This window comes from Delphinus delphis, chromosome 2 (genome assembly GCF_949987515.2).
Source record: "Delphinus delphis chromosome 2, mDelDel1.2, whole genome shotgun sequence".
NCBI lineage: Eukaryota > Metazoa > Chordata > Mammalia > Artiodactyla > Delphinidae > Delphinus > Delphinus delphis.
Window position 1 is genome coordinate 151855530 of NC_082684.1, and position 15076 is coordinate 151870605.

A 15076-nucleotide genomic window follows, 5' to 3' on the forward strand; every position below is an offset into this window, starting at 1 on the left:
GCCTCTGCCCTGAACCAGCCTCTCTTCTAGTGCCACCAGCTGACCTCCTTCAGATGATTTAGAAAAGGAAATATCTGTTCTTTTTCTTTATATATTTACCTTAATGATCTGTTCTAGCTGTCTGAGATTCTGATATTAATACATTTGCTCCTCTTGACGATGGCTTTCGAGTTAGTATTTTTAGGGACAAAATCTCTCTAATACAAATAAAAACTAACCAGGTTTCTATCAAAGCACTCTCTGATGTTGGAAGTCTAATGCGTTGCTAGGGAACCTGTGTCCCGTCTCTGGGATCTGGCCATGAAGCAAATCCGAAAGAGCCTCTAATTCATGGGGGATGAACCACAGAGCCTGCTTTCCCTTTTTCTTTCCTTTTTAAAAACTTTTTCTTTTTTGACCCAGAGGAAGAAGAATCACTTTCTATATACCCCAGTTATACATTTTTTTTTTCTGAATCAGTATTTCTTTAAGTTTTACTTATGGGATTTTAGTGAGGTGGGTTGGTGAGAACAGTTAAAGGGTTACTTACAAACACTATAAAAATGTGTAGAATTTAGTTCATAGCCATCGATAAGATGCTCTGATATAGACACAGCCACAGGACATGAGCAGATCATTCAAAAGCAAGGAAATACAACTAGTCAGCCAACATGCAGAAACTGTTCAGAGTTGTTGACTTAGGGTTCTCCAGAGAAACAGAACCAAGGTGTGTGGATGTGTGTGTGTTTGTGTGTGTGTGTGTGTGTGTGTGTTTGCATATTTATATTAGATAAACAGGCATATAGACAGATAGATCATTGATAGATTTATTATAAGGAATCAGTTCATGTGATTATGGAGGCTGGCAAATCCTACGATCTACAGGGTGAGTCTCTAAGCTGCTGACCCAGGAGGGCTGATGGTGTAGTTCCTGTTCAAAGGCCCTCAGGCTCCAGACCCAAGGAGAGTTGAGGTTTCAGTTCAAGTCTGAAGGCAGGAAGCAGCCAATGTCCCAGTTCAAAGGCTGTCAGGCAGGAGGAATTCCCTCTCACTCAGAGGAGGGTCAGCTTTTTGTTCTGTTCAACTGATCAGATGAGGCCCACCCACATTAGGAAGGGCAATCTGCTTGGCTCTGTCTACTGATTCACATATTAAAATTATCCAAAAACACCCTCACAGAAACACCTGGAATCATGCCTGACCTAATATCCAGGCACCCTGTGGCCCAGTCAAGTTGACACATCAAATTAACCATAATGATTGCTCAAAAGACTCATATTAAAAAGTAATGGTAATTTTTTAACCTTTAAACTTTACAATTTGAAAATGAGTGCTCAGATATATTGCTGGTGGGAGCCTTATTTACTTGAGAAAGCAAATTGACAAGAATCTTAAATCTTCATAGCCTTTGATTCGGAATTCTTATGTTGGGGAATCTTTCTAAGATAATACTCTCAACCCATGTAGAAAAATTAGATGTATACCAAAATCTTTATCACGCTGTATTTATAATAGTAATAAAAATAAAGGGAATGATCTAAGTTGTCAACTATATAAAAATGAATGATTACAGCTCGACACATCTAGACAATAAAATAGCAAAGTTCCATTAAAACATGAAGTCTCAAACAATGTGAAATGTGCTCATGTAGGTAAAAAAGCACAGTATTTTAATTACTATGTAGAATATGTATAAAAAAGACTAAAAAGAAATATGCCCCAAATATTAGCAAGCAGTTATTTGGTGCTAGTAAACCTATAGATGTCCACTCTTTTGTCTTTCATACGTTTTTATTAAAAACAAAGAACTTAATTTGATGAGTCAGCTCAGTTCAACTTCTTGTTTCTTGTTTTACTACTTAAGTAATATAAACAGTGTAAATCATGCTTTAAATTTAGAGAATGCTACATTGATGGGATTTTAAAAATCCTTTGCAGAATTTAGTTTAACTGGACCAAAACCGTTATTTTCTGATTATTTCATTTGGCAATGTTTTAGGACCATTTTTGTAAATGAGGTACTGTACTAGGGAACTTGTACACCAAAGATGAAACAGTTCTATAGATCTTTGCTTTGTATTGGGCCTTTACACATAAATGTATGCCAGAATATAAGGCTTTTATTAGGAGCATAGGGTAACAAACACACATTATTCAAAACGTTTACTTGTCCAAATAAGGAATACAACAATAGATTCTGCAAACTAAAAAAATTATGTTGCAAATGTTAAATCAATTTTTTCTTGTTCTTAGCTTAGCTTTAATATTCTCCCGGCCATAATCTTATTAAAATAGCAATACTTGGTAACACAAGTTACTTCTTTCTAACTCTGGCAGACTATCCTCCAGAGGAGATAGAGCAATGAATCTGTAATGAATGAAAAGGCTCTGACAAGGCAAAAGTCCATCTACTTGGGAGAGAAAAAAGAATTAGAAAAGCTAGTCCTAGAATCAAAGTTATTCTCCTTCACAAATATATACTGAATTTAGTTCTATGATTTTTTAGACCCAGTTCTCCACACTGCTGCCTTTGACAAATACTGGATCAATGCTGGGCCCCCATCTGGGTGGTGTCCATCTGTGGTCACGGCTGCCATGATACAGACCCACTGTTGGGGTGTTTCCATCTTCTCTCCACTTAAAGCATCGTCCACAAAGTGACAAGATCAGCCTGTGGAGGCAAGTGAGATATGAGAAGACTAGAACATAGAATAATAACAGTAATGATAACAGTTACTCCACGTAACTCATTTTGAGCCCAAGATTAACACATGAACCCCAAGCCTGGACCACATTCATGTTGGAAGCTGTTATCTTAAGCAGCTCTACCCACTTCCTTTTCTGTCTTCTTTTAGACACAGCTGCCTTTTCTTTTCTTTTTTTCCCCTAGTCATGCAGTATTTATTCACATTTCAAGCTTGATACCTACTGACTTGTGGTCACATAATAAGCCTCAGTAAGTTAATAAAGTCAAAGTCACTTCCTTATTCTGATAAGTTTCACATGACACGCATTTCCACGAGAACGTCTTCAATGCCTCAGAATCCATCTGTGTGTGTGTGTGTGTGTGTGTGTGTCTGCGTGTGTCTGTGTGTGTTGTGGGTATGGGGTTTCACTTTGGGGAGATGAGGAATTTCTGGAGATGAATGGTGGTGATGGTTCCACAACATGTGAATGTATTTAACACTATTGAAATGAACACTTAAAAATCGTTAAAATGGTAAATTTTACGATGTATATTTTACCAAAACAAAAATGTAAAAAAAAAAAAGTAGTGTATTTTAACTTTCAATAACCTTTTGAAACCTAGAAATCTGTAGCACATACATATATATTTCTATAAATTTGTATATATGTCTTCAGCAGTTTTTTTACAAAACGGCATTCATGCTTTCATTCTGCCTTGAACAACCGTCTGTGCTTTATTATAAGCTCCAGCAGATGCAACATTGTAAAGGGTACAGGTGAGACTGTCCCTACCTCTCGCTAAGGATATTTTTAGACACGATTGCTTTTTAGACACAGAGGCTGCCTGAGTTCCAGAGATTCCTGTGACCCATTCTGGGCTCTCAGAGATCCTGGGCAGAAACCATGGAAGTCTGCACGTCCATGGCAGCCTCTTCAAGCTCAAAAGTTATATTAAACACTCCTGCAAACACTGACTGCTCCATGATATATCATGTCGATTACAGGATAAAACTAATGTTTTCATTTAACAATTGAATTAAAGCCAAGCTCCCTAAATACACACCAACTTTCTGCCTTTGGTTTCATATGTCTTGAGCATGTTCCAAGAACCTCTGAGGCCAGTGTGTCTCAGTTCATGAAGGGGTGTCCTACATGGATTTTGAGGGTCTAGATTCTAGAACATCCTCTTTCATTTGTAGGAAACAGTAACATCAGTGACAAAAATCTCCTTGGGGCAGGTCTCCTGCTGCAGCTATCTTCATATGAATACCTTTAAGGGAATTTTAAAACTGTGACAGAAAAGAGGAGCAAAACAGTGATTATGCCTTCTAAAATTGGATTTGTATTTCCAGACCTTTGTTACTATGGCAACAAAAGCAGCATCCTTGCAGCACATCAAGAAATGTATTTCATTCATAGAGTACTGTTAGTGGAGATTAAATGAGTTTGAACATGTAGAACACTTAGCACGGGGCCCAGCACAAAGAAAATATATAAGAAATGCTAATACTATTAACATGAAAATCTTGTTAATTCACCCAGGACTTACGGAACACTTCTATATGCTGTGGGTGTTTTAGACAATGTGGAAATAGAGGACCAAACTATAAAATATATACATTGGAACTTGCTATCTTTGGTTAGATATCAGATTCATAGTGTGAAAAGTAGGACAGTGAAAAGATAGGATAACATAAAATAAGAAAATTGCCATATGGTGGCAGATATTTTAATGACCATATACTTACTATATCCTGAGGACTTACTGTGTTTCTGACGCTGTGTTGAGCACGCATATGTTACCTTGTTCACCCTCTGGGAAACTCCTTCATCCAGCGGGAGACCGAGGGTTGGAGAGACTCGGCTGCACCACTAACACGAAGGTAACCTTCCTGGCCTGTGTTTCCCACTGCCTGCACTCCCTCACTTTCATTCTGGTACTGGGCAGGCACTGGGCAGGTACTCTTCTCACCACGGCTCAAAGCCTTTGACTGACAATGCTGTGATATTATGATCCATAATAAGAAATATACATTTGGTCCTCCTCCCATTTCTGGCACAGAGCCCCTAAAACCTTTGGAATTTCCTAATTGATGGGAGTAGCAAAGGTGTCTTTTGTTCCTCAGGTGATTTTTGGGAAGCTGGTCACCAGGAGAACCAACCACGTGACTAGAGGGCTGGAACTTTCAGGTCAACCCCTGACCTTCATCTAGGGAGGGGAGAGGGGCTGGAAATTGAGTTCACTCCTCTATGGCCAGCGATTTAATCAATCACGCCTGTGTAATGATGCCTCCATGAAACCCCAAGAGGAGAGGGTTTGGAGAGCTTCCAGGATGGTGAACACGTGGAGATTTGGGGAGAATGGTGCACCTGGAGAGCGCGGAAGCTCCAACTCTTTCCCCACACCTTGCCCTAAGCATCTCTTCCCTCTACCTGCTCCTGAGTTATATCCTTTTATGATAAACCGTTAATCTAGCACGTAAACTGTCTCCCTGAGTTCTGTGAGTCACTCTCGCAAATTAATCTAATCAAGGAGAGGGTCCTGGGAACCTCCGATCTATGGCCGGTGGGTCAGAAGCACAGATGACAACCTGGATTTGGGGTTGGCACCTGAAGTGCAGGGGAGATGGAGCCCTTGTGGGACTGAGTCCTTGACCTGTGGGATCTGATGCTGTCTCCAGGCAGATGGGGTCAGAATGGAGTTGAATCGTAGGACACTGAAATGGTGTTGGAGATTAAAACTCACACACACACACACACACACACACACACACACACACACTCACACACACCCCGACACTGGCGTCCGAATGGCAGATGTAGACATTTTTCCAGGACTTGTTCATTTGGGATATACCTCGCGCATTAGCAGTCATCTGCCTTAAGCACCCATCTCGTGAGCAGGGTTTTCTGTATCCTGGCAGCCCCCCTGCTTGAGCGGGAGGCGCTGGTGCTGAGGTCACATGAGTCCACTGAAGTAAGTCATGCTTGGTCTCCCTGTGTTCCACACTCATAATGTTAAGTCCATGTAAGTGTGTAATTGATGTTCTTCTCCTGCTACTGAAATTAATATGAACCAGGTGCCCAGACTTAGACTATTCGCGTTTCCCCTCACTGGGTCTTTTTTTCAACGTATTCACTTGAGAATTTTAGTAGAATAGGTAGATTGCTTTAACACACCCTTCAACATTTAAATTCCTATTTAACAATATTTACCTTCTGGTAGCTGCAGAGAAAGCTACAGAACGATTAAAATCCAAGGTTCACATGGACATTATAAGTCTTCACCCCTTTACCCTTGTTCTATGCATCACAGTTCTTCTGACAAAAAAGGGTTCTCATGGCAACTGTGATCAGAATTTCATTGTGGTTTGTTTGTGTATATGATTATGCCAGAGTTTCTTGAGGATGCCCTGGTTTCATGATTTCCCTCCTTGGATAAGAATCAATTTTCAATTTCCATCTAAAGATATTAAATTCAGCTTCAAATTCTATTTTATCCATTTGTTGGATGACAACTTTTCTGAGTCTCTGTTGGCAGAAATGAGTAGACGGATAGTACCTGGTTTTCAAGCTATAGTGAGTATTAGAAGATGTAAGGTATAAACTTCCTATCTCAGTGTCTGACATCATAAGTGGTCTGCCTTATAAACAATAACTCTGCCACATGTGACTGTAGTTACAACGTTACCCCACTGATAAGAGCATGCTAACCCTGGCCTCTTTCACCTACACGGCAGAGATGGCTTATTTGCTGAGACGCATTTCTTGAATGTGCACGTGTATTCTAAGCACTTTTTATCGACTATCTCATTTAATCCCCAGCATAAACAACGACAGCCCTGGGATAGGTACTATTATCTCCCTTCTTACATGAAGGTCCCCCAGTTAGTAGGAATCCAGGAGCAGACATGAAGATAAGGGCGGTCCTGCTCCAGGGTATATGGTTTCAATCATTTTCTTGGTGCTGTCTCTGAGAGAATTGTATGTTTATTTTTATGTAACTGTTCCTGTTTTATTTGATCCCAATGTATAGGTCTCTCGTGATACATTTAAATTCTAGCTCAACTCTTCTATTGTGTACCTAATATCTCTACTTTCCTTAAATCATTAGCAAAATCAAATCCACATGCTGTTCAACTTTTACAATAATTGCTAATTAAAGGTTGTAATAAAACTTATTATGATAAAATAACCACCCTTTTATTTCCCACATTTGACATATCAGGTGATTATATAATAATTCTTTAAAAATAAAGATTCACTGATATTCTCTAGAATCTGTTCAATTCCACAAGATAAACTTAAAAAATGAATGCAGTGAAATCATCAGAAAATGAAATCCCAGTCTCAGCTCCAAGCCGTCTTTACAGTCCGTGCCCAGGACTCTTCTCCTGGGGTCCCCCCACCCTCCCCCACCCCAGGGGACTGTACGGCAGGGAGCTGAGTTCTTTGAAATTCTCTTTCCTGAGGCCAGACATGGAAGCCCAAACCCTGCCCTCTGGGTGGGGCTACTCAAGGCTGACTTATACCCCTGAGTCCTTGGGGGCAGGTTGTAGGGCGTCCTCTGCCCCCTCCTCCCCCTGTCCCTCCCATCCCCCCTCCCTCCCCTCCTCCCTTCCGCCGTAGGTCTTCAATGACTTGTTATTTGGGATGTACCAAATGCATTCAGTATTGTCAGGTTCTGGTCATTCTAATAAGTGCATGATATAAATTTTAATATAATCCAAATGACCATCAATCCCCCAGCCTGTGACGTCATTCTTATTTGACATCCCCGTAAGATGGCCCTTGACTCCATCTCAGAAACTGTGAGAAATTCATCGTCTTCACTAACTAAAATTAAATTCGGGCATCTGTGTGTTTTAAAGTACCATTGCCCGCCCTGGTGGGTGCTGGCTTTCTCTTGCTGTCTCTCTCTGTCTCTCTCTGTCTCTCTCTCTCTCTCTCTTTCTTCCACCTCTTCTCTCCTCTAACCTTCAGAACCCGCCCCCCACACACACAGGCCCTCAAAGAAATCGCCCACACACAGCCTACCACCCAGCTTCTCTTCCATCACCCTCTGTTAGGCAGCAATCAGTCTCTATTCTCTGGAGGACTGGGCTTTGCCCAGGGCATCCTGTGAGGGAGTGGGTAACTCCACAGGTTACCAGAATGGGGCAGAATTGCTCAGCCAGGGGTCATGGGGATGCCCTGGAGACCAGGTCACAGTGGGATGCCCTCACTGAGAATGTGCCCACAGGCCCTGGCGGAAGCTGTGACCCCAGTCTTCCCGCTGCCAGGATGAGGGCCCCAAAGCCTCCCTCCCCTCTGTCCTCGTTCCCCTACAGGTGGGGGGTTTTCATGGTTTGAACACCCTGCCTGTGGGCCTCCTGCGCTTGCAGCCCTGCAGTGGATCAGCCTGACCCCAGATAGAGAAAAAGGTGAGCACGTTTCTGGAAATAAGAGGCCAGTCACAGGAATGATGGATTAGAAGGACAGGGCTGAGCCTCCAAGGCCCCAGCCGGCCTCTCAGGTGGTCCCCATCCTTGCTTCCTCTCTAGGTTGTCAGGGGGACCCCCGTTCCTGAGAGTCCTGGCTGTGCTGGCTTTACACCTCTTGTCTCTTTCTCTCATGAGGGGCCTTCCCAGGGCTCCCTTTCAGGCCCTGTGTGTCACGTGGCCTGTCATAAGCCGTTGTGTCCCCACAAAATTCAAATGCTGGATCCTAACCCCCAATGTGATGATGTCAGGAGGTGAGGCTTTGTGAGGTCACAAGGGTGGAGTCCACATGATGGGATCAGTGTCCTTATAGAAGAGACCCCAGAGAGCCCCCTGACCCTTCCTCCAGGTGAGGACATAGAGACAAGACCTTGTCTATGAAGCAGGAAGAGGGTTCTTACCAGACACTGCATCTGCTGGGGACTTGATCTTGGACTTTGAGACTCTAGAGCTGTGAGGAATATATGTCTGTTGTTCAACTGCCCTGTCTGTGGTATTTTGTTATAACAGCCCAGAGGGGCTAAGGCAGGCCCCCCAGCAGTAAAGGTGCTAGTCGTGATGTGCGTCTTTACCTGCCCTGAGCATTTGCCAGAGGAAGACATGAAATCCCAGCCGATGGCTCTCAGGCTGCCCCCTTAGCACTAGGAATTGTTCAAACTACCTCTGTGTTTATGCTATTGAGGAGACAGTGGAATAAAGAATCCTCAAACGTCGTTCAATGCTGCAAGGTGACTTTGATGGGTGCTGGAAAGGCATCGCACAATAAACTAACAGCTGTGAACCCCCAGCCAGGAGCTGGACCCAGAGTTGCTGGGAAGCCGCGTGCCACTGCTGGGAATTCATCCTGCTCTGAGCCTCCTCGATGCTCACATTCCCCTCACCTCGAGCAAAGCTGCCCTCGAGCTCACTTGCCTCCCAAGTTTATTCTGCCCCTTTTCCAAGGGATGGGGGAGTAATCGTGAATTTCAGCTTATAAAATCCCCACTTCCCTGTTGGCTGTAGGAACTAGAAAAGTAAGAGAACATGCAGAGTAAAATGAAGGAAAATAAACAATTAATTATCTCTACTGCTTAGTTATTTTCAGAAAATATTGGAAGATAATACCTCTGCGGATAATCAAGAGCCAATTTATAATCATAACACCTGCTTAAGCAAATTAAAATAAGTGCATAAGGGGGCTTCCCTGGTGGCGCAGTGGTTGAGAGTCCGCCTGCTGATGCAGGGGACATGGGTTCATGCCCCGGTCCGGGAAGATCCCACATGCTGTGGAGCGGCTGGGCCCGTGAGCCATGGCCGCTGAGCCTGCGCGTCCAGAGCCTGTGCTCCGCAACGGAAGAGGCCACAACAGTAAAAGACCTGCGTACCGCAAAAAAAAAAAAAAAAAAAAAAAAAAAAAAAATAGTGCATAAGGTATGGCAATCAGGAAAAAAAAAGTCTCTAGGGACCAATCATTGATGGATGCTTTTAAAAGAAACATCAGTATGACAGAAGTATTTCTGAATCCTGGTGGGTGTCCATCATCACAGTGTTTGATGGTCAGATGAGTTTGTCCTTGGAACTATAGTGGAGGAAAGGCTTTCCTCCACCCTCTTAGGTTCTGTGGCTGGGCCTGAAAATTAAACCAAAAAAAGACAGATTGATAGGAGAAGAACATTCATGTTTTATTCAATGTTAATTTTCTGTGTGTACAAGGGGGCCTTCATATATATAAGAAATAAAAACCCAGAGAAGCAGATAGGCCTGACAAATTATATACCATTTTAACAAAGAATGAGAAATTTTGGAGACTGAAGAGACAAAGGAAAAAGAAGTTTGGGTTGTGGGTGGTAAATTGTGGGACAGTGACTAGGAGATGTAGGGTCGGGGGGGACAAATGGAAGATTAGGGCTATTTTGGTAAGTTGTTTGTACAGGTCCATTCTGGCATCGGTAAGAATGTCCTGCTCCTCCTGGCCCAGGGAGGGCCCCCTTCTCATGGGAATTTGATGACCTGCTTTTAGGTAGAACATGGGAGGTCAGAGAGCCCTTCTTGCATCTGCAAATACCCTCAGTTCAAAAAAATCAGTATGCCAATCCCACATATTTCAGGGTGGAACCCCTTCACCCCTGAATTATCACCCCATAGTTATAAATCAGTAGGGAGCATTGACCTGATCAGGGTAGTGCAATTTTCAGACCATGGCTCATTGACAATCAGGGGTGTCCAGCTCAGCTTCCTAGCTCCGCCTCCATAAAAAGGCTCTGTAAAAACCTGGAAGAATGAGGTTTCAAGAGCTTTGAGACTGGTGAACATGTGGAGATTTGGGAAGAGTGGGGGCTGGAGAGAGTGTGGAAGCTCGCACCCTTTCCCAACACCTTGCCCTGTGCATCTCTTCTATCTGGTTGTTCTTGAGTTTGTAACCTTTTAGAATAAACGGTGATCTAGGGAGTGAACTGTTTCCCCGAGTTCTGTGATCCTTCTAGTACATTATCTAACCTGAGGAGGGTGTTATGGGAACCCCGGATCTCTAGATGGTCAGGTCGGTCAGAAGCACAGGTGATGTGTGACTGATGTCAGCAGTGGCAGGAGATAGAGGGTAGCCTTGTGGGCCTGAGCCTGTAACCCATGGGGTCAGACGTTACCTCCAGGTAGATGGAGTCAGAGATGAGTTAATTGTAGGACCCCCAGCTGGTGTTACAGAATTGCTTCACCTGTAATACTCACCCTGGTGTTGGAAGTGATGGGTGTTGTGGAAGACACCCCACAGAGGAATGTGCTTCTTCCCTTACATCAGCCACTCCCCTGATCCCCAAAACAAATACCTCTAACAAAGCATGACCCAGATGCCATAACGCGAGTGCCAAAAAGGACCCAGGTGTGTGTGTTATACCCTCGAAAATAGAAATTTTGCTTTTCAAGAGCTGCCATTCAGAACATTTCCTTGTTTCTTTTATTCCCGGTTATACATTCCCTTTGGTCTTGAGGCCCTGCAATAGTTCGCTGTGATTACTACTAGTGCATTTGCATCAATATTTTATTACAAACAAAGTGGAATGTCCCCTGCCATTTGCTTCAATGGAATCTGATCAGTCTTTAATTCTAAAATCAAACATTTACAGTTTTTGTGGCATTTTCACCACCCGTTCAACTCTATTACACTGAAAAAGTCTTTTCTGAGCTCCCAGTTGGGGTGGGATATTGTTCTTGGTGTCCGTGTTGCCTGCCTTCAAGCAGTCCACAGTCCTAGGAATCACTAACATCTGCTGAGAGTGGCTGGGTACCGGGTGAAGTGATGTACGTGTATCAACCCATTTAACACGCAGAACAATTCTAAGATGTGTATTAACAGAGAATGAAGGAGTAAATGCACAGTCCTGGGTACAGGTGAGCATTGTCTCTTGTCTGGTTGTCCATCGTAGCATTTTCCCCACCGCCAGCCCCCACTCTGTTCTTGTGGGGCATCTGTGGACACAGAGTTGAGTCTCAGACTCAGGGGGAAAGATGCGCAGTGTCCTCCCTGCCCTCCTTGGTCTGCGGCTGTTGGTAAGAGCAGATGTGTACACATTTGAAGATATGCATGCAGTTCCCTGCCTCAGTCAAGGCTAAGACCTTCATGAGGAAGTCAGGAGCAAGGACACGAGTGTCATCACAGCTCAGAGGAGCGTGGACCAGTGGTGGAGAGGAGGGACCTCGGGACCAGGCCCTTGAGGGAAGATGGGTGCAAAACTGCCCTGGAAAGGAAGGGAAGATGCAGGAACTCTGACGTCAGGCCTCTTTCAAACCACAACCGAGCCTGTGGACACATTCAGAATCTCATAGCCATTTCACTCTCATCTCCTTCAATGTCCCCCAAGGACATCACCCAGCCCCCATCCGTGGATTTGGGGATTACAGGACAACATACTTATGAGAAAAAAATTATTTTAAACTCTCTTTCTTATTTTATTGATCCTAATTCCATAGCAATGAATTAAATCATGGCAATGGCTGGTCATCTTAAATCAAAAGCACAAGGAAAGTTCAGTTATTTAAAAAGCACAAGGAGGTTGGAGGGGACACCTTGGAACACAAATGGTAAATTGGCTTAGTTATTGATGAAGGTCATTGCACCTTAAACATGTCAATGAATGCCATTCCATTGGGAAAAAGTGAAAGTATTTAGAGTATCATGTGATACCCTTAGGAAAACTGGAAAGAACTGTCAAGCCTGTGAAGTAAAGTGGTTGTGATGTGAGTGTGTGTTTTCTTTCCAGAGAGCTTAACACTGGAAGCAAGGCAGTTAGGATGGACACGGTGAGATTGGCGTGGGGATTTCAAAGACTTTGCAGAAGATGAGGGGCGGTGATCGTGAAGGCGTGTGACAGAACGGCTTCCTGGAGTCTGCAGAGTGGTTTGCACAGAGCAGTCTGAGAAATCTTAGGAGTGGCAAAGAGCAGAAACCCTCCCAAGATAAGATCCGAGGCTAGTGGGGCATGCCAACTGAGAACTCGGTTTCCTTGTTCAGTGCTGGATCCTGAACCCAAAAGGCAGGGAGCTTGTAGGATGACTTCGCCTCAGCGGTTCCTCTGGGGACAGAACAAATGAGAACAGGGTGAAGATGTTGCATGAAGGATGTGAGTTAGCAATAAAAATACATTTCGAGGCACTAAGTGAGTCATTAGGGAGCTGTATCCCCTCATCTATACTGGCGTCCCCCCATTTTCTGAAACCTTCTGGCACTTTCTGTATGTATGGCTCTTTTGAGCATTTAATCATATATTAGATTTTATCTGTCACGTAAATGTTTTAGTGTCTTTCTTCTACCACCATATAAAATTGGTCTGTGTCCTGGGAGATTCGTTTAATTTTTTGGACGTAATCATCCATTCCTTCCTTGCTAAACCTCTGTGAAGTAAGCAGAGCAGGTATTTTGATTCCAACTTTCAGATAAAAGTATACATATTGAATGGAAGCAGGTGAGAAGCAAACAGAGAGGGGGTTCCCAGCAGGTCCTGCCCATCCGAACCCAACACTGAATCCAGATGAACTTGCAGTAAACACTCACAAGGAAATAAATGGGTCAATAAAGTAAGGTTCTTCCTTAAGACAGATTTTATGAATGAAGTTAGTTTTTGGTTAACCTTATTGGTCTTTAATATTTCATTTGTGATGTAAGAACCAAAATTTCTAAAATCATGTATATTTTCTCAAGGATATCTACCACTTCTTTCCCAATTTTTAGCTCTCTTTAAAGTTCAGAAGATGGTAGTTAAATACACACAAACACACACACACACACACACACACACACACACACACACACACACACACACATAACATAGAGAATAAAAATAAGAACTTCATCCGGCCCTATGAAATTAGAACTGGAAACATTTTGTCAAGTTGATATCGTTGCCAATAAATTATATCTCTCAGTGGAATTTTTAAAAATCGCTTCTCCAGCACAATTCTAAATGTCTTAGTAAATGTGCTTGTACCTCTTCCCAGGGGAGATTAATATTTAAGGTAATGGTGCCCACTCCTCATGACATTCTTGGGCAGAGGATATGAATGTGCCTTTTAAATGTAATTGTTGTACTTTCAGACACTTACTCCTCCAGACACATCCCTCAGTTGTTTCTTCCCTCATAGGTATTTGTGTCCCTGTCATTTTTACTTCTTTACCTCTCTTTTCCCATAATCACCTTTGATGTTCCCTTCTTTATTCTCGACTCTTGTCTCACGCAGCTTTGGTACCAAAGATCCATGTACTGATGTTTGCGGTCGCCCCGTGCTGAGGGCTCGGCTGCAGAAGCAGAAGCCATGGCTCCATCCTTAGGGGGGTTCGGTCCAGGGGGGAGAAGCACAGCTCAGGAGGCTTCCACGCTGCAGTGCTAGTTACTGATCAGATTGCTGTGGTGGCTCAGAGGAGGGCCTCTCATTCAGGGAGGGGCGATGGATCTGGGGGGTAAACTTCAGGGAAGTTCTCTGTCTCAATGAAGAAGGTGCATGGGCTCACCTAGAAGGTCTGTGGGGCGGGATGGGAGGCGGGACCCCAAGATTCATCCCGAAGGAGGGGAAGAGCGATCCTGCTGTGTGCCCAGAACGAGGCACCTGAGTATGGGCATGAAAGGTGACATCTACCTGTGTCAGGTGTGCAGCTGGTGCCCCTTAGCTTCAAGCTGTCCACTGTCCACTGCTCAGTGATGTGGGCCTGAGCTCTGTGACCCCCATCCTGCTTGGCCAGCTGGCTGCATCGTGAGGTCTGCCTGCAGGGGGTGTGGAAGGGGACGGGTTAAAGGGGCTCCTCCATCCTTTGCCTCCTGGGGGTTTCTGTCGGCTTCTCCCCAGATTGCCACCCAGCTCTGCTTCTTCCCCTGGGCAGGGGCAGTTCCTTTCTGCAGGAACAGCGGGACTCAGTTTGCTGCTTTGCCAACACTTGCAGGATAGGCTGCACTGGGCTTTCCCAGATCACGTGCCCCGTGTTGAGAGGCAGAGATATTGACTAATATCCAACCGAACTGAGAAGGTCTTTAGAGACCAAAAAACAAAGTGGGCAATTCCATAAAGTGTGATCATGAAGCTTATTGTGGGAAACTTACACACAGGCAGGAAGGACCTGAGGATGGATGATCCAGAGACTTTCCCAGCTGCCCTAGGCACCAGGCACGGCTGAGAAGTGGACTTCAAGGGGCCAAAGCTAAAAATAGAATCTGACTTCCAAGTGAGAAGCACCTCTGCACGGATGGGAAGGGGGTTTCCCTCCCCACATGGGTCTCATGACCACCAACCATCTGCATCAGCAAAGATGCTTTTCCAGGTTTCATATCAGATGAAGGCCAGGGTGAAGGCTGACAGGAATTATCTGGCTTGGGCACATTCCTTGTGAGTGGGCCAAAGTTCAGTCATGCAGAGAGGGGAGGGGGTAGGACTAGGGCCCTGAGATAAAGCTGACAGAATGGAGTCAATGT